Below are 21609 nucleotides of genomic sequence, written 5' to 3' on the forward strand. Positions count from 1 at the left end.
TTATTCGTCCTAGTGTGTCGCCGTGGGGTGCACCTGTTCTGTTGGTCAAGAAGAAAGAAGGTTATATGAGATTATGTGTTGATTATAGACAACTGAATAAAGTGACGATTAAGAACAAGTATCCACTTCCGAGGATTGACGATCTGATGGATTAGCTAGTTGAAGCTTTGGAGACATTACTTGTTTGGATCTTGAAATTCTGGTATAGTCAGAGTTCAGATGTTCTACACGAAGTCATGACATCTGATCCAACACTGTTACTAATAGAGCAAGACAGTTATAAAAATTTAAAACCCAGTACTCATGTGCACCCAGTCACAGATGTCACGACATCTGCTACTATACCACCATGGACAGAAGAACATCAAGTTTTTTCCATCTAGTGCAAAGACACAGTCGAGATCAAACATAGCACTTATGTTTATTGATCCTGCCCAGTTAACAGCATGATGTCTTAACATTGATTTGAACATCACCTGTTCCCTCATTACAGATGGGTGAACTATAACAGATCCACCAGTCTATACATTAGTATCAGCAGTCAATGATAAATGTCATAACGTTCTGTTTTTCATTCAGAATGCAGGCTATGTATCAGGTCTTGTTATTCCCTTCATAAACAGACTACAAACAGACTGAGTTATAACAGACATAATATAATATGCAGAAGGTAAAAACATCAGAATTGTTAACCCAGTTCGGTACAACATTACCTACTCTGGGGGCATACCAAGCCAGGAAGAAGATCCACTATTAGCAGTATTAATTCAGAGTTAAACTCCCCCGTTTACAACTCTTCACTTAATCCCTACCCCAATGCAATCTATACCTAGGCACTCCTAGATAGAAACCTCCAGTTTCCATTCCTATCACTATAATTACCATGTAATGCTTAGACAACTTGAACATGCTTCACAGCTTCGTTCAAGAACATAACAAATCTTGCCTACAGGCTTTAAGTTACAAATAATCTCATGCTTTCAAGCACTGAGAAACACCTGGTAACCTTCCCACAGGTTGGGAGGTTTACCTCACACACACGCCTAATTTTTACATTGTTTGAGGCTTACAAAACCTAGGTTACAATCTGCTATTTATAACCTAACCACCCAACTGGATTTGGGCCTTCAGAAATCGCAGCAAGCTTCTCCTTTGCTGTTACACAGCTGGCAGGAATCTTCTGCTACAAACAAGGTCTTCAATCTTTTATTTCCTAAAAGATCTCCATATTTGGAAACTGTACATTCACCAAATATTCTGATTGAGTCTTCAAGATCTACACATAGAAGTTAGGATATTCACCAAATATCTTAACTAATCCCAGAATATTAAATTAGTTAACACATGCCAGAATTAACTAATACAGTTTTATACACCTGCTTGATGTCACAGTCACGATGTCATGACATCGTATCTGACATGTTGGTCCAGATGTTGAACTTCTTCAACCCAACATATTAAAACAACAGAGGTGATTACATTATTTGTTTTACAAAATTAATGTCAATTTTAAGGTATCAACAATCTCCCCCTTTGGCAAATTTTAGCTAAAACAAATAACCCAATATGGGTCTGTACTTCCTCTTTGTCAATGACATCCCCATTGCCACCACCACTGTTGGTGTACATGAGGAAGAAGATGTACAAGGCTCAGCTCCATCACAACCCTTCCCCTCAACAGTAGGGCTTCCTGAAGAATATGTAATGCTGAGTACATAGAAAATGTAACTCAGATCACAAGACACAACTGTCTTCTTAACTCAGATCACAAGACACAACTGATATACCCAGTTAGTGACTTTTGCGTCTGAACCCATCTTCTCCTTGCCACCAGATATTGCTTGCTTCTGGTGCATCCTCAGGACAATGTTTCTCTCCCCGTTTTTAGCTAAACATTTATAAGTGTCACCTTCACAAAACCAGATCCAGGAGCAGTATGCCCAGATCTTAACAAAACCCATGGTTTAGAGAGAATGAAATGTCGCTCTTGTGAGAAGAGGAGTGCTGATACATCCTTTAAATAGGCCAGACCATGCTTAGGAATTAACGGTAGAAGTAAATACATGGTCAAGATCCATAAATATATGCTTTAGGAATTAACGGTAGGAGTAAATACTTTGTCAAGATCCATAAATATTTGCTGAGAATCAGTCAGAGAATCACCACCAATATCCCAGACTATCTTTGAATACCTTTTACAGCTCTTGACTGTTTCCAGAAACAACAGTTCCAAGACTATTCCATAAATGCTGTCAGACACGTTGCAAGCTATGTCTTAACATTTGACACTGCTTTTGTCTGCATTCTTCATATATTATCCCTATCACCATTTCCTAACGCCACTTTCTCACCTCCAATGGTAGCTTGACATCTAGCACCATATACCCACATTTCCTTATATAACTTCCAGCAGGTACATAGGATATCTTATGTTAAGACATCACATATGACATCTTGTGAACATTCTGTCCTTTTTGTTCACAAGGAAAACTAACAGCAATTAAACAACATAACAGTAGTTTAATCAGCAGCAGAAGCAAAACAATTACTAGCTATGGCTACTAGTAATACACACATGCACAAGGGTACTTCTCCTCCCCCTAAATCTGTGCAACAATCAGAATTACTAGTTATGGATGCAACTAGTAAGACACACAAATGCATAATGCACCAGGGTACTTCTTCTCCCCCTAAAACTGTGCATACAACAAACATAACAGCAGCTCCAGCACCTGTTCCACACAACTGTAATACACAGGCTCATTCTAATAACATAATGAGACACACCCCATCCATATTTCCTTATGATTGTAAGTTTCAGAAGGAAATAACAATATTGTCCAAGGCAATGTCATGACATCCGGTCAGACATTCTTCTTCTTACTCAGCCTTGACACACACCACAACATCCCACTAACTAACAAGGTTCCATACCTTGTTATCTGAGAACACATAGACCACAAGCTTGATGATTACTTGCAATGCAAAGACAGAACTCCCCCTGTCATGAACACCCAACTCTCCTCTTGAAACATGGAGATCACACATGAACATATCCAACACCCCAAGGTTGGACCTTCACTAACTTCCTGATTCAAAGAGAACCCAGACCACTTGATGAATGGAAAACATAAGACGCATCTTCATGTCTTCAAGAGCACACCCTCTGTTCAACCCTCTTGGCTGAACACATCCACACTCTGTGTCAATTTCCCTTCCAACCAGAACAGAAAACCACTTCACAAAATGTTCTAACATGAGTTAGGACATCCTTCATAACATAACACCATCTGATAATCTTCAACTATCACTGAGTCATTAGCTTGATCCACAAGAAACCAGACACAAATTGGGACATATATATGCTCATCCCATTACAAGAGATAGTCTTCCATATATAGCTCAAAACTCCTTCCACAAGCTCTAAGAGATGACTAGAAAACACCTTCTTTTGTCTTCAACTTACTGCTCAAAAGTAACTTGTCTCAGACTTTCTTCAACAATAATCAGTTGCCATATGTAGATTATCTTGATTCTTCGAACTCACTTCTGAGATAGACCAAGTGCCACTGGTTGATTACCTCCTTCATGAATCCTCATATGAAAAAGTCAAATGCCATTCTTTTGACCTCTCCACGTTTATCAGACTTCTTCCAAAGATATTCTGACCTTCCAAGTGAGACTTGAACTTCAAGCTTTTTGAAGTATCCAATCTACAACCCTGTAGACCCTTCTATCTCAAGTTGATGTGCCACTTCACCAACTAAGATTCTGATGTTGAACCAAATGTCATAGCATTGTGTTTTGACATTTAGGTGTTGAATTCAGCTCCTTCTTCTGCCACTTGAAAGAACTTCCTCCCTTCACAGAACAAGAGTTCAATGTTCTCATAGACCTTATTGTGGAACCAAGTTTGAGTAAACATCCTCCATCCTGCAGGTTTGCAGTTAAGTCATCCAAGCTCACACCTTAATGAATCCCTGCTTCTTCTCCAAAGACATCAGACGCTCTGATGCATGAGTCTTCAGAAGGACCAGTTAGAAACTATTCCTTCAACTATACCAAGGATTCCACTTCCTAAAGCTAAGCTGTTTCCGTGATGTCAAGACCGCTGCCACTTCTTCTTGACTCTACAGTGTGCATTAGCTAATGCACTTCCTTACCTAGATCAGAAGTGAACTGATCCAAGTAACCACCATCAGGACTATGATGTTTTCTTCTTCTTGTACACACCAAGGCTGTCATACCCCAATTTTGTCCGGGCATATTTAAATTTTCACAGAACTGATTTCATTTTATTTTTGCATCATATGTATAACATTACATACATTGCATCATGAATAACACCTAAAATGTCAGTCGGAATGAATTTATTTGAGAATACAGACAAATCGGTTGAATTGTCAAAATTTGAGAAAACAATGTATTTTTCAAATAATGTGTTTTGCGCTGATAATTTTGGTGTGACCGGTTTAATTTTCCGAATAAATTTGCACTCGATTTCTAGTTTTAATGGGTCAATTTTCTTTGGTTAGATATTTAATTAAAATAATTAGAATGTATTCAAATTAAATATTAGTTAGTTTTTATTTAAACAGATAATAATTGTAAAAATTGTGTGCATTGGATTCCCTCGTTACATAAAAAAACAAAAAAAGAGAATAAGAAAAAAGATCTATCTTCAAAAAGATCCGCTCACTCATCCACTCCCAACGGTCTCCCACACACTACGCGTCCTTCTCTTATTATCCCTCACGTCTCTCCATCTCACAGCTCACAAAAATCCACCATTCTCTCACAAAACGACAAAACCCTCTCTCATTCTCACTACTCTCACTCACATCTCTTTCCACTCAAATTCCTCACCTGGAGTCACTCTCAGAAAATTCACTCTAAAAAACTCTCACGCCACTCACTTTCAGTAGAACACACCTCACCATTCACTCCTCTCTCAACCCTAAATCATCACTCTCAAAACCCATTTGCCGCCGTGAAACCCCACTCCGTCATCTTCCTCTCAAACCATCATCTTCATATTCCTTCCAATCAAGCCAACAAAACTCTCGCGAATCCACCGCCTTCATTCTCACCATCCACCGTTGCCGCCGTCAAACCCGTTTTCCTCCATCAACCCTTCAAATCGCTTCACCTCACAAACCCGTCGTCACCTTCAACCACCAAAAACCCGCCTTCATCAACCATCAACCCAATCGCCTTCCATCTTCAACACCTTCGAATCATTTCCACAAAACCCACGCAAATCCGCTCAGAATCGCACCACCATCAAAACCCTCATCTCACTCGACTCTACCACCAGCATCACCATCCAACAAATCCGCCGCTTCACATCATTTTCATCGCCGTAATGGAAATCACCCTTCGTTAATGCCAAACCCTCTAATCCGACCATTCAAATCAACCTTCACCTTCACAGTGCCGTGGAAATCGCCGAAATAGTCCATCAACAACAACCATCCTTTTTAACAAAAGCCCCAAATCTTATTTGAATGCTCCTTACTGAAGTTTGTTGCTGTTAAGTGTTTAAAGTTTACAGGGAGCTTCGGAGCCATAACAATTTCAGGAATCCGAAAGGCAGCAGGGTTATCAGTCAGGTTAAGATGATGTTGCAAGCAGCTGCGGATTGCGTTATGCCACTGATTTAGTGTTGTTTGATTTTCGGTAATTTCATCTTTGGCTTGATTTGAATCTGAGTTTTAGATTGTACTGTTTATTGTTTTGGCTATATTCTGGCATGCGGTTATGATAGGTAGTAAGTACACTGGATTGCTTGATTTGTGTAGTTCATGTTTGGTTTAGATGCAATTTCTCTGATTTGTTTCAAATTAAGCTCTAGTGTAAAAATTTGCTTCAAATTAAGTTCTGGTGTAGCATTGAGATAGGTTGGTTATTAAACACTGTTATGTAATATTTGGACACATTGTCATGTTTAAATTTTGGTGTAGTGTGTGGGCATAGCAGGTTTTTAGTTAAGTTGTCAAGAGTGTTTTAGCTATTCCAATGGCTATCCTTCTTGTCTTGAAAATTTGAGTTATGAATGTTGATGAATGCTTTGCTCTGTGATATGCTTGATATGATTAAGTTGAAGCCGAACGATTCATACTCTATGAAATTTGATTCTGGATTCTAGTTGAATTTTGCTGCTTACTTTGATTATTGTAAATAAACTTGTAAATATTAAATAATACTGAATTGATACTATTTACATTTGTCATATAAATCAGATTTTTTTTTAATAACGGATTCAGCAATTTCATGCTGATATTCCGCATAATTCCGATATATCAATCAAATATTTTTCACCGAGTTTTGAATCTGCGTATGATATCAATCATTGTTATTACGCTCAAATCGGTTCCGAGTACATATTCATCTACACATACCGATTAAATCAATATCATTATTTTTTTTTCTTTCTCTGGATGTAATTAATTGATTAAAACTTTTTGTTAGTTTAATTGCGATTAATCAATTTTAATTAACTTAATTATTTAATTTAATTAAATAATTTTGATAATTATTTTTTTAATTAATTCAATTAACCCATTTAATTAACAAAAAAAAAGAAAATTATTTCATGTTTCACCATCAGTATCATTTCATAAACCATTTTTCAATTTTATTTCAATTTCAAATAATTTCCAATTCCATTTCAATTCATTATCCATCAAAACCAATTTCAAAAAAAGCACAAATCATACAATTCTCGATTTAAACATCGAGCCCATTTTAAAAACACCCTTGTAAGTCGATTGCTCTTTGCATCGCCATCAACCTCACATAGCTTACTCTTGGGCTTCCTTACAATGAAACCTACTTGGTTATTGATTAATCGAGTAGATGAAATAATACACTAAATAAATTTCATTTTCATTCATAAACACAAATTCAAATCATTTTTTTCAAACCATTCAATTTCAAAATAATTTCCTACTTTAGCATAAACTTGGGATGAAAAGGAGATAGTAAGCGTACACTTCACTATTTCTCAAGCACTTGAATAATTGGCGTACGCCATATTGCGCGAGTTCTTGTTACCCGATTAAATCTTAAATTCCACAAATTCAAATCATTTTTCAAACCATTCAACTTCAAAAGCATTTTCTCTTTCAAACATAAACCTTGGGATGAAAAGGAGAATAGTAAGCTTCTGCTTCACTATCTCTCGACTATTCGAATAATTGGCGTACGCCATATTGCTCAGATTTTCGTCATTCATTTAAAACTCTAAAACTCCCTAAAATTAAACTCACTCCCCCAATTAACAATTAATTCTAAAAGCTCTATTAATCTTTGAATGAAAAGGAGAATAGTGAGCATCCGCTTCATTATTTCTCGATTATTCGAATAATTGGCGTACGCCATATTGCGCGAGTTCTTGTTACCCGATTAAATCTTAAATTCCACAAATTCAAATCATTTTTCAAACCATTCAACTTCAAAAGCATTTTCTCTTTCAAACATAAACCTTGGGATGAAAAGGAGAATAGTAAGCTTCCACTTCACTATCTCTCGACTATTCGAATAATTGGCGTACGCCATATTGCTCGGATTTTCGTCATTCATTTAAAACTCTAAAACTCCCTAAAATTAAACTCACTCCCCCAATTAACAATTAATTCTAAAAGCTCTATTAATCTTTGAATGAAAAGGAGAATAGTGAGCATCCGCTTCATTATTTCTCGATTATTCGAATAATTGGCGTACGCCATATTGCTCGGATTCTCGTCATTCAAATCAAAACCATAATCATACAATTTCAAATCATTTCTACAAATCCTAAAATACTTTTAATTCCATATTTCAGATGAAAAGAGGATAGGAGGCGTACGCCTCCCTATCTTTCGATTATTCGAATAATTGGCGAACGCCACATTGCTCGAATCTTCGTCATCAATTCAAAACCACAATCGAATAAACTCAAATCATACCAAATCCAAACCTACCAATCCAACATACAAACATATCTTTTACAATTTAAACTTCGGATGATAAAAGATGAGAGGCGTACGCCTCGCCATCTCTCGATTATTTGAATAATTGGCGAACGCCATATTGCATAAATTATCGACTTCCGACTAAAACACGCTAAATAAACTTGGATAAGGGAATAAGTGGCGTACGCCTCATTATCCTTTGAATAAGCAAGTAGGGGGCGTACGCCTCACTATCGTGCATATTCAACATCCGCAAACAAACTTTCAAAATAATTCGAACGAAAAAGGAATAGAAGGCGGACGCCTTATTACTCCTCGAAAGAATTGGATAATTGGTGAACACCACATTGCTCAATCTCTCGTTTTTCTTCCAAAAACATCTCAAACAACTTAAACCTAACTTCTCGCCCCCGTGCGATCGAAACCAAACCAAAACACCCAAACACATCAATTCAACTTGTCGCCTCCGCGTGACCAAAACCTTTCTTGCAAAAAGAACACTGTCAATCCTTTCTAATGCGCACAACAAACCAGTGCTAGAGCCTCCACCGAGAGTAGACAAGCCAGCGTTTAGCCGTTAGAACGCCGACCTACACAGTCGTTCATCAAAACAAAACTCACCAAATATTCGTAGTAGCCCGAACTACGAATGCTCTGATTTCCTTATTGCACTATAAGGATACGTAGGCAGGAGATTGTTGTATCTTCGCGAGCACACTAATAAAAAACCTCCCATTTCCCCCTCCTGAGGTCTTCATCCACATCTATCATCAATTCTAATCACTCGAAGCAAGCAGATAAACAGTCAATTAACAGTCAAATAGCAAAATCAGACTAAGAGGTTCCCGTTGAGTACAACGGACGTAAGGGGTGCTAATACCTTCCCCTTGCGTAATCGACTCCCGAACCCGAATATGGTTGCGACGATCATTATTCTTATTTCTAAAGGTTTTCTCGATATTTTCCTATTCCTTCAGTGTAATGAATAAAGTTCGGTGGCGACTCTGTTTCGAACAACATTTTTTCCGCGTCCTATCGCGAGGGATCGCATTTTTTGAGGTGCGACAGACTGGCGACTCTGCTGGGGACATTGCTCCAAGCAAGAGAGAGTCTAGCCTAACTTAGTCTGATTTCGCTATGACTGTTGGAAGATGTTCTTATCTTCCATACTTATTTCTCTGTATTCTTTTCTGATTGCTTGTGTTGTATGTATTTTATCTTGATACTTTGATATGGGACTTGGTATATGTTGTGAGATAAGCTTCATACCCGAGCTTCGAGAAAAAACTTTAGAACCCGGAGTTGTGTAGTATTGAACCGGGGGGTGTACACCTCATTGGGACAATACGAAGACTCCACCTAGAGTAGATCTGTTTGGAGTTTCCATCACAATAAATCACTTTCATCTGACATAGTCCAAATCCACTTCTTGTTAGCAAGCTTTTAAAAGTCATTTTATTTGTGATGATTGCTTGATTAGCCCAAGGTTACAACTTCATGGACCACTTTGTCTCTTGATAATTACCTAAGGCATTTCTTAGTTGGGTTACTCTAAAAATAAAATTGCAATTAAAAATAAATACGAATTGTTGACATAATCCAAAAGGTTTGTTCACGTGTACCACAATTGGATCTTTTCATTTTCTTTTCCTAAGGAAAATAGAGTTGTAAGAATGTTATGAACCCAATCCAATTCCAAAATGTCATTACACAACATTACATGCAAACGTTCAAATACATTCCGAAAATTAGAAATCAAGTTGTTGTCACACATAGCAGGACCATGAGTCACAATCCAATCACAAACCAAAATCAGGAAACACAAGGTGATGACGGCAATGCTTCTCAGCTATCAACAAGTTCAGGATACAGTAGAGATACTTCTTGCAAGTCATATCCCGGGTCAGATACTGATGGTGCTGCTCCCATGCCATCAATGAATAGAGAACCTGACTTCCCACCCGACTTATGGAGACTAGGTCTCGAAGCCAAGATATATGGAGGAGGCCATCAGAGGGGCTCATTCCTAGGATAATATTTTCTTCTGCTGTGGAATCAAGAGTCTATCTTTCTGGTATCTAGATATTGAGACACAGATCCAGGGAAAAGATGTTACGGCACTTCTCAACTTATCAATCAATGATAAACAACAAAACTGCAATTGCAAATGCCGGTGCAATAGAACTGCTGATTCCTGTTCTAGTTGAAGTTGTTGAGTTGGGTTCTGCTAGAGGAAACGAGAATGCAGCAGCAACTCTTCTACATCTTCGCCTACACAGTAATAGATTCTTAAGCATGGTGCTCCAACACGGAACTGTGCCACCATTAGTAGCTTTATCATAGTCAGGCACACCGAGGGATAAAGAAAAGGCCCGAACTACGATTGCTCTGATTTCCTTATTGCACCATAAGGATACGTAGGCAGGAGATTGCTGTATCTTCGCGAGCACACTAATAAAAAACCTCCCTTTTTCCATTCTGAGGTCTTCATCCATCTCTACTTTTTAATCATCTATTCACTCGAAGAAAACAACTAACATTCATTTAACATTCAAATAGCAAATTGGACTAAAAGGTTCCCGTTGAGTACAACGGACGTGAGGGGTGCTAATACCTTCCCCTTGCGTAATCGACTCCCGAACCCGAATATGGTTGCGACGACCATTATTCTATTTTCTAAAAGGTTTTATCGATATTTCCCTATTCCTTCATTGGGATGAATAAAGTTCGGTGGCGACTCTGTTCGAATTTAATTTTTTCCGGGACCATCGCGAGGGATCGTATTTTTCGAGATGCGACAGATGCTTTTGCTGCCACCAAAGTGATAGATCATAAACCAATGTACTATCCTTCTTGCGATTCTGCACAGGGTCTTGAAGACAAGATGTTCCAACATCTTTTTTAAAAAAACATCAGTTATTTTGAGTTCCAAGGATAATCAATTAAATACTTGTACTTGGCACAAGTAGACATTGATCTTAAATCCTTTCCCAATTTTCCTTTCAGATACTTCCACCATAAGAATACTTTGAGAATACTCTTCTTGTGTCAACATCTTCTGCTTGCAAGCACCTCAACAGTTTTGAGAATCTTTCCAGATTAAATTCACCCTTAGGAATGAGAGGGATGAATCCTACCTTGAAAATGTGTCACCCAATAACCAGAACCCATGTGACACAGGTCAACAGCCAACCAGACCCTAGGCTGACCAAACGTGAGGAGGTTAACCAAAACTCCCCCTCAAATTAACAATCATGGAAACTTCACACCAATATCCATGCATTGTACACAAATGTCTCAACATGACATACATCACCCCTATCGGTGGCAATTAACTCTATGAGTTATACCTATACATACTTCAATCACACCAATCAGACTCTAGCTGACCATAAGTACTGGTGAAAGAAAACAACACCCATCAATAGTAGCTATGCATTTCCAGAGCATACTACCTCAACCAATCTCTGAATCTTCATATTCTCACTCCTTGAAAGAATTGTCACTTCTGAGCGTGGTGTTTGAATAACTAGATTCATGGTCCCAATCCTCTCAAATGACATATCAATCAGGTTACCCCAGTATTGACTTCTATCATCCAGGGGACTTGTCTTCCAACAAAACATAGTACTTCAGGGAACAACTATCCAATCCTGATCAATCTATAGGAATAAGACAGACAGCAGGAAATCGCACCATCTCACATCTCAACCAGCTTCACTTCTAGAGATCATACGTCTAAAAGTGACCTTCTTGAGCACACATACAGTTGACCCTACCCTTGTCAACTTAGCACACACAGATGTCTCCTCTTCCAGGTCAGGAGTAGGTTCCAAACAAACGTATCCCTTTGTTTGACACCTAAACACATCTGCTCTTCAACCAGTAGCTGCATACTTGTTGAACAACATGTTCTAACATCACATAGAACATTAGTTCCACCTCCTTGGAACAAAACCCTCCTTGAAAGTCTTCAAGGTCTTCATATACACTACCCAAGAGAGTAAAAGAATCAGTGATCAGGTGATTCTTACAATCCTGAAGTGAGAACGTCATGATGAGTGGACTTGAGGAGACTCAAGTATCTTTGACATCTTCAGTAGATTATGATGCAATCTTGAATACAGCAGCCTTTCATCCACATGAGGGGAAACTACATCAGAGTTTGAGTTTTGCCAGGTATTATGCAGCATAAATCATAATACAACTCAACCTATGAACACACACTTCTCCAGATCAGCCTCCAAGATCATACCAAGATTGAATATGATTCAATACTAGCAGAGTTGTCCCACCCAAAAGCCAATTGTCAACCTCTAGTGACAGGTACACACAGGGAAATCACAGAACCTTCCACAGGTTCCTGTCATGAATAGTCCATCCACCTACTTCAAGGGACTATTCAGGGAAATCACAGAACCTTCCACAGGTTCCAGCATCAGTACTAACATAACTCCTTGCAAGATACCAGAAAGTATCACCCATGGATCTCATCCAGAAACAGAACAGGATGCCTGCTCTGATACCAATTGAAATTCTGGTATAGTCAGAGTTCAGATGTTCTACACGAAGTCATGACATCTGATCCAACACTGTTACTAATAGAGCACGACAGTTATAAAAATTTAATACCCAGTACTCATGTGCACCCAGTCACAGATGTCACGACATCTGCTACTATACCACCATGGATAGAAGAACATCTAGTTTTTTCCATCTAGTGCAAAGACACAGTAGAGATCAAACATAGCACTTATGTTTATTGATCTTGCCTAGTTAACAGCATGATGTCTTAACATTGATTTGAACATCACCTGTTCCCTCATTACAGATGGGTGAACTGTAACAGATCCACCAGTCTATACATTAGTATCAGCAGTCAATGATAAATGTCATAACATTCTGTTTTTCATTCAGACTGCAGGCTATGTGTCAGGTCTTGTTATTCCCTTCATAAACAGACTACAAATAGACTGAGTTATAACAGACAGAATATAGTGTGCAGAAGGTAAAAACATCAGAATTGTTAACCCAGTTCGGTACAACATTACCTACTCTGGGGGCATACCAAGCCAGGAAGAAGATCCACTATTAGCAGTATTAATTCAGAGTTAAACTCCCCCGTTTACAACTCTTCACTTAATCCCTACCCAATGCAATCTATACCTAGGCACTCCTAGATAGAAACCTCCAGTTTCCATTCCTATCACTATAATTACCATGTAATGCTTAGACAACTTGAACATGCTTCACAGTTTCGTTCAAGAACATAACAACTCTTGCCTACAGGCTTTAAGTTACAAATAATCTCATGCTTTCAAGCACTGAGAAACACCTGGTAACCTTCCCACAAGTTGGGAGGTTTACCTCACACACACCCCTAATTTTTACATTGTTTGAGGCTTACAAAACCTAGGTTACAATCTGTTATTTATAACCTAACCACCCAACTGGATTTGGGCCTTCAGAAATCGCAGCAAGCTTCTCCTTTGCTGTTACACAGCTGGCAGAAATCTTCTGCTACAAACAAGGTCTTCAATCTTTTATTTCCTAAAAGATCTCCATATTTGGAAACTGTATATTCACCAAATATTCTGATTGAGTCTTCAAGATCTCCACATAGAAGTTAGGATATTCACCAAATATCTTAACTAATCCCAGAATATTAAATTAGTTAACACATGCCAGAATTAACTAATACAGTTTTATACACCTGCTTGATGTCACAGTCACGATGTCGTGACATCGTATCTGACATGTTGGTCCAGATGTTGAACTTCTTCAACCCAACATATTAAAACAACAAAGGTGATTACATTATTTGTTTTACAAAATTAATGCCAATCTTAAGGTACCAAAAGATCTCGATTTGATGTGTTTAATGATCACAAGAGTTTGAAGTACTTGTTCGATCAGAAAGAATTGAATATGAGGCAAAGGAGATGGTTGGAATTCTTGAAAGATTATGATTTTGGGTTGAATTATCATCCTGGAAAGGCGAATGTTGTAGCCGATGCATTGAGTAGGAAGTCATTGCACATGTCTATGTTGATGATTCGAGAGTTTGAATTGTTGGAGCAATTTAGAGACTTGAGTTTAGTTTGTGAAGCGACGCCTTCGTGTGTTAAACTTGGTATGTTGAAGCTTACGTGTGGCATTCTTGACGAGATTAGAGAAGGTCAGAAGTCAGATTTGAAATTAGTCGATGTTACGACATCGATTAATCAAGGCAAAGGTGGTGAATTTCGGATTGATGAGAATGGTATCATGAGGTGTGATGATCGAGTTTGTGTTCCGGACGTTGCAGATTTGAGAAAGAGGATTCTCGAGGAAGGGCATAGAAGTGGTCTGAGTATTCATCCTGGTGCTACTAAAATGTATCAAGACTTGAGGAAGATGTTTTGGTGGCAAGGTATGAAGAAGGATGTAGCGGAATTTGTGTATTCATGTTTGACTTGTCAAAAGTCAATGATTGAACATCAAAAGCTGTCTGGTTTGATGCAACCGTTATCTATTCCCGAGTGGAAGTGGGATAGTATCTCTATGGATTTTGTTTCGGGTTTGCCGAGAACATCGAGTAATTGTGAGGCGATTTGGGTCGTTGTGGACAGGTTGACGAAATATGCTCATTTTATTCCGATGAGGATGGATTATTCGATGGAGAGACTTGCTAAGTTGTACATCAAAAGGATTGTGTGTTTGCACGGTATTCTGTCGAGCATTGTTTCGGATAGAGATCCGAGGTTCACTTCGAGATTTTGGGAAGGTTTGCAAAGTGCTTTGGGTACGAAGTTGCGTTTGAGTTCGGCATATCATCTGCAAACTAATGGTCAAACAGAGAGGACTATTCTGTCACTTGAAGATCTTTTGAGGTCTTGCATTTTGGAACAAGGAGGAAATTGGGATAGTTTCTTGCCTTTGATCGAGTTTACGTATAACAACAGTTTCCATTTGAGTATTGGAATGGCACCTTTTGAGGCTCTTTATGGAGGAAGGTGTAGAACTCCTTTGTGTTGGTACAAATCGGGAGAGAGTGTTGTGGTTGGACTCGAGTTGATTCAAGAGACTACGAATAAGATTAAGATGATTCAAGAGAAGATGAAGGCTTCTCAAAGTCGTCAAAAGAGTTATCATGATAAGAGGAGGAAAGCTCTTGAGTTTGAGAAAGATGAGCATGTGTTTCTTCGAGTTACGCCAATAACGGGTGTTGGTAGAGCTTTGAAGTCGCGTAAGTTGACGCCGCGTTTCATTGGTCCTTATCAGATTTCCGAGAGGGTAGGTGAAGTGGCATATCGAATTGCATTACCACCGTCACTTTCTAATCTTCATGATGTGTTCCATGTGTCTCAATTGAGGAGGTACATTGCGGATCCATCGCATGTTGTTCCATTAGATGATGTTCAAGTGCGGGATAATTTGACGGTTGATACATCACCTATGCGAATTGAAGATCGAGAAGTGAAAAAGCTTTGTGGTAAGGAGATTGCTTTGGTGAAAGTGATATGGGGCGGAGCCGCCAATGGCAATATTACTTGGGAACTCCAGGATAAGATGAAGGAATCGTATCCGGAGTTGTTCGTTTGAGGTAAATTTCTGAGGCCGAAAATCTTTTAAGTGGGGGAGAGTTGTAACAACCCAATTTTAGTATTTATTTATTATATTATTATTACTATGTTTTATTTTATTTTATTTATTTGGAGTGGTAAGTAATTAATTGGTTGTTAGGTAGTATAATAATTGATTATATTAATTAATTTGGTGTGTTAATTAATTATTTAGTTGATATGAGATATAATTGAATAATTAATTATATTAATTAACTTGGTGTGTATATTGAGTTGGTTTAATTTATTTGAATTAAATAGAGATATTATAATACTAGGTCTTATTGGGCCTAATAATTAAATTAGAGGTATCATTCTTTAAGCCCAAATAGAATACTAGTATATAAGAGGTGAGGAGAGTGAGGAGTAGGATTATTTTGATCATTTGACGGCAATAGAGAAAGAGAAGAGGAAAAGTAAGGAGAAGAGGGGAAGGACAAGAGAGAAGCTAAGGTTTCCAGAAAATTGAAGAGGTAAGGGGGAGAATCCTTATTATTATGGGTTAGTATGATTGGGTCAATGGGTAGAAATATGTTTAGGTTGAAATCCCTAATTTTTATAGTTTTAGAATTGTTAGGTTTTGATGAGTATTCTTGATTTGTGGCGATTTGATTGTGTTAAAACTGCAAATTAACGTTATATACTTAGAGTATTGTATGAGTTATAATTTTCTGAATGTTTGGTTTTTTACGGAATCGAAATCGGAGGTCCGAAAGTCCTCAAACGATGAAAAACGCAGAAAATTCTGCATTCTGTTTTGTGTTAACCGGTTACCCACCGAGCGTTAACCGGTTACTTGCTAAAAATCTGCGCAGGAAACTGCATTCTGTTTTACGTTAACCGGTTACCCACCGAGCGTTAACCGGTTACTTGCTCTGTTTTGTGTTAACCGGTTACCCACCGAGCATTAACCGATTACCACTGTTGAAAAATGAAAAATTGAGATTTTAAAAGTTGTATTTATTTTGAAATGCAATCTAAGTGTGCGTAGTTTATAATTAGCCTATACTTGTGAATGATATATTGTTATGAATGTGTATATGTACCATTGGTGGATAATTCATAGAGTTGAGTTATGGTGATATGTGGAATGTTAAGATGGTAGAGATGATCTTATTTGCATATGTGTTGGTATTTCTACATTCATTCATGGCATGGTCGACTTCATGGTTGAAGCGGTGAAACTGTGGGTTCACATGGTATTAGACGTTGATCCTTGAATGGAAATAGGCGTAGCAGACGTTGATCCTTAATTGGAAACGGACGTAGTGGCTTAGATTCTAGATATTGAATCGGAAATCGGTGAAACTGTGGGTTCACATAGACGTTGATCCTTAATTGGAAATAGGCGTAGCAGACGTTGATCCTTAATTGGAAAGAGACGTAGTGGCTTGGATTCTAGATATTGAATCGGAAAGTGGTGAAACTGTGGGTTCACATAGACGTTGATCCTTAATTGGAAATAGGCGTAGCAGACGTTGATCCTTAATTGGAAATAGACGTAGTGGCTTGGATTCTAGATATTGAATCGAAAAGCGGTGAAACTGTGGGTTCACATAGACGTTGATCCTTAATTGGAAATAGGCGTAGTAGACGTTGATCCTTAATTGGAAGTAGTGGCTTGGATTCTAGATATTGAATCGGAAAGCGGTGAAACATTGGGTTCACATTGCGGTACCACATGCATAAAGTCACATGTCTTGCATTGAGTCATATTAGAGTTATGTGATAATTGAATGTTTGCATTGATGTGATTGTGAGGTGAGTATGAGATATAGTAATTGAATTTGGTGATGGTTGGATACATAATTTGGCAAAATATGTGATTATGTGATAATTGTAGTTATGTGTATATTTGGGAATATAGTATTGGATTTGAATATTATACTCCTTGAGTTTTGATGGATGTTTGAAACATGTGAAATAAATATTGGTTAGTATTATTTACATGGTTATACGAAGTGTGCTGAATTCCTTTACTTGTTGATTTAATCATTGTGCTTTATTATATTTCTTCATAATGATTTGAATTCTCACCCTTCTGTTTGAATGTTGCTTTACATGGCATCGTGCAGATACTCTAGAGTAGTATTGCTGAAGTAAGTGGACGGTAGCTCACTCGAGATTAGCGGGTGAATTTCGGTGCTTTGTTTTAGAGACTAGGTAGTGAGTCAATGCTCTGGTCATGTAACACGAGGTAGATTAGTAGTATTAAATACATGTCTTATTTGGATATGGTTTTAGTTTATCTTGAAGAGATTATTGAGAGATGATCGTGGTATGGGACATGAATCATTTTATGAAATGCATGGATATTCATTATTTTCCGCTGCGAACGCATATTCGTGAATATTCATGATAATTGAAATGTGTTATTTTAAATGACCAGGTGTATTGTATACTGATGATGAATGATGTTTGGTTTTTGAAAGCTTTCAGCTTTTGAAAACGTCGATGTGACGCCCTTTTTTTTATATGCGTGCTTATTTACTCTGATTATATGTTAAGTATTTTGGGGTAGAAAAAGGGGTGTTACATTGTTAATCAGATTAAGGGTGAATGGGAGATGAATCAGCCTGGCTTCATCCCATATAGAGATTATGCGAGGATAATTTCAACTTTCTTTACTCAAGTTGACTTTCATCATATTCCTCGAGATGAGAATCAGATGGCGGATGCTCTCGCTAAGCTTTCTTCAATGATTGTAGTGAAGTATTGGAATGAAGTCCCAAATATCACTGTGATCCGCTTGGATAGACCATCTCATGTGTTTGCAGTTGAGGAAGTGAAAGATGATAAGCCATGGTATTATGATATCAAGAGTTTCCTCCAAAGTCATATCTACCCGCCTGGGGCATCTGTTAAAGATAAAAAGACTTTGAGGAGATTATCTGGCAGTTTCTACCTTAATGGTGGTGTGCTTTACAAGAGGAATTTTGATATGGTTATGCTCAGATGCGTGGATAGACACGAAGCAAACTTGTTGATGACTGAAGTCCATGAGGGTTCATTTGGTACTCATTCCAATGGACATGCTATGGCAAAGAAGATGTTGAGAGCAGACTACTATTGGCTGACAATGGAGTCTGACTGCTGTAAGTTTGTGAAGAAATTCTACAAGTGTCAGATTTATGCGGATAAGATTCATATTCCCCCGACACTTCTGAATGTTATTTCCTCACCATGGCCTTTCTCCATGTGGGGAATTGACTTGATTGGTATGATTGAACCTAAGGCGTCGAACGGTCACCGTTTTATTCTCGTAGCCATTGATTACTTCACCAAGTGGGTTGAAGCGGGATCGTATGCAAATGTGACTAGGCAGGTGGTTGTGAGGTTTATCAAGAACCAACTCATATGCCGATATGGCGTTCCAGACAAGATCATTACTGATAATGGATCTAACTTGAATAATAAGATGATGAAAGAGCTGTGTAGAGAGTTCAAGATTGCACATCATAATTCTTCCCCTTATAGATCCATGATGAATGAAGCTGTTGAAGCTGCTAACAAGAACATCAATAAGATTATTCAGAAGATGGTTGTTACGTACAAAGATTGGCATGAGATGCTGGCATTTGCTTTGCATGGCTATCGTACATCTGTCCACACTTCAACAGGGGCAACCCCTTTCTCTCTTGTATATGGCATGGAGGTTGTACTCCCTCTAGAGGTTGAGATCCCATCAATGAGAGTCTTGATGGAAGCCAAGTTGACTGAGGCTGAATGGGTTTAGAGTCGTTATGACCAGCTGAATTTGATTGAAGAGAAGAGATTAACTGTCATGTGCCATGGTGTTAGGGACCAATTAGTACTACTTTTTATATCATTTTACTGGTCCCTTTTACCAAGTTTTGATGTAATTACACACTTTTATTCTCACTATTTTGTATAAATGCAATTAGGTTTAATTTATTTTGTTTTGAATAGTTATTTCACATATTTGTTAGTTTTGTAGAATTTTTGGATGAGAAAGCTTTGGATTGCAGCATCATAATATGGAAGATTTTGGATGAAGCTTGCAAAACAAGGAAACTGAGGCAGCTTCAGTTCGCCCCGCGAACAAAGTTCGCCCCGCGAACTGCATGACAGGACCAGTTCGCCCCGCGAACAAAGTTCGCCCCGCGAACCCTGCGAATCCAGCAAACTGATTTTTGGGTCAAAAGTGCTGTTTTGAAGGCCAGCTGTTTTTGCCATTTTGGGTCTGCCTTGGAATTGCTTTTCTACATTGGATTAGAATGACCAATGAAGGAAATGTCAACCCTTTTTGAGAGAAAAATACATTATTCTAGGGCATTCATATTCATTCACACATTGGTGCTGTAGAGCTTTTGTAATAGAGAAACACCAGAGTTTTCTTCTAAATCTTTCTGCTTGGTAACAATGGTGATGAGGAGCTAAACTCCCTTTTGTCAAGATTGGAGGTAGTAGCTATTCTCATCTATCTATGTATTCACTTTGATTTATATATGAGATAAAGATTGTTGATGTATTGGAACTGTTTTTGCTTTACTTTGAAAACCAGATTTGAGTAGTTGTCGAGAGAGATTACTCGAGTTTAGACATAAAACAGATTTTCAAGTAATGAATAAGTTGTAGAGATAGATTTATTCATTACTATTCTTGGATATTGAACATTCAAGGTTACTATATTGATAGTTAGGTGGAGAGATCGTCTAAGGATCAATATAGTAACTATCACGATATCATTTAGACATAAATGACTTTGAGAGGATATTTGAACATCATCAATAATCTTGAATCTAATTATGTATCATAGGGAATCATAGATATTTGAAATAGTGAACTCCAATCTTGCCAAGCTTTTATATTTGTCTAAAACCACTTAATAGTTTATGTTAACATTTATTAACAAGATATTTCTCCAAACAAAACAACCCTGTTACTTTCTAAACTTAACACATTTGAATTATCGAACGGCGGTAATATCACCTAATCTCTGTGGATACGATACAAAAATATTTGCCAAAGATATACTCTTTCAACAAATTGGCGCCGTTGCCGGGGATTGGTGTCGATATTACAAGCATTGCAATAATTCTTTGTTTTTAAGTTTGTTACATTTACTGTTATTCCTCTTTTGTTTCACTTGGTTTGTTAGTTTTGTAGATTCTAGTGCATGCGAGGAAAAGTAACCGAGGAGCAACTTCAATTCGATCCTGAAATTGAAAGAACACTTCGGAAGCTCAATAGCAAAACACGAAGAAGAAGGAAACTAGCCGAAGAGAGGAACCGGAGAGAAGAAGCATCTACTTCCGCACTTGTTCCAATCGAAGAAGTGGTTGTAGAAGCTTGTGAAGGAAACATGGCGGAGGATAATCGTACTGAAATGTCCGCTAATAGTCCAAGAAGGAATGCTCAATTTGCCCGTGGAGGAAGAAATACGGAGATGAAGACCGGAATCCTCCAACTTCTCTATGCAACTCCATTCACCGGAATGGATCACGAAGATCCGTATACCCATCTCATCAAATTCTATGAAATTGCGGGTTCTACGGGAATAGACGAGGCGGGTGAAGAGACGTTATTCAAGAGGATGTTCCCACACTCATTAGTGGGAAAAGCAAAGGAGTGGTACCTTGATCAAGAATCAAGAGTGATGACGGATTGGAATCTATTAGAAGAAAAGTTCTTAGAAAGATACTTCCCTCAATCCCGATTCATGGAAGCCAAGACGGCTATAGCTGTATTTACTCAAGGAGGAAACGAATCTCTAAATGAAGCTTGGGAGAGATTCAAATCAATGTTGAGGAAGTGTAAGGGACATGGTTTTGATGAGCTTACTCAAATCCACATCTTTTTGAATGGTCTCCAATCAACCCATAAGACACTTCTGGACGCCACTGCGGGTGGTTCGCTTATATAAAAAACTGCGGAGGAAGCTAAAGTCATTATTGAACGGATGGCCCGTAATGATCATCAAGGTCAACATGATCGTAGCCCTTCACAACGTAAGCCCGGAGTTTTAGAGTTGAATACCAATGATGCCATCCTTGCACAGAATAAGCTACTCTCTCAGCAAGTGGAGC

The sequence above is a fragment of the Lathyrus oleraceus genome, chromosome 6 (assembly GCF_024323335.1).
Source record: "Lathyrus oleraceus cultivar Zhongwan6 chromosome 6, CAAS_Psat_ZW6_1.0, whole genome shotgun sequence".
Taxonomy (NCBI): domain Eukaryota; kingdom Viridiplantae; phylum Streptophyta; class Magnoliopsida; order Fabales; family Fabaceae; genus Lathyrus; species Lathyrus oleraceus.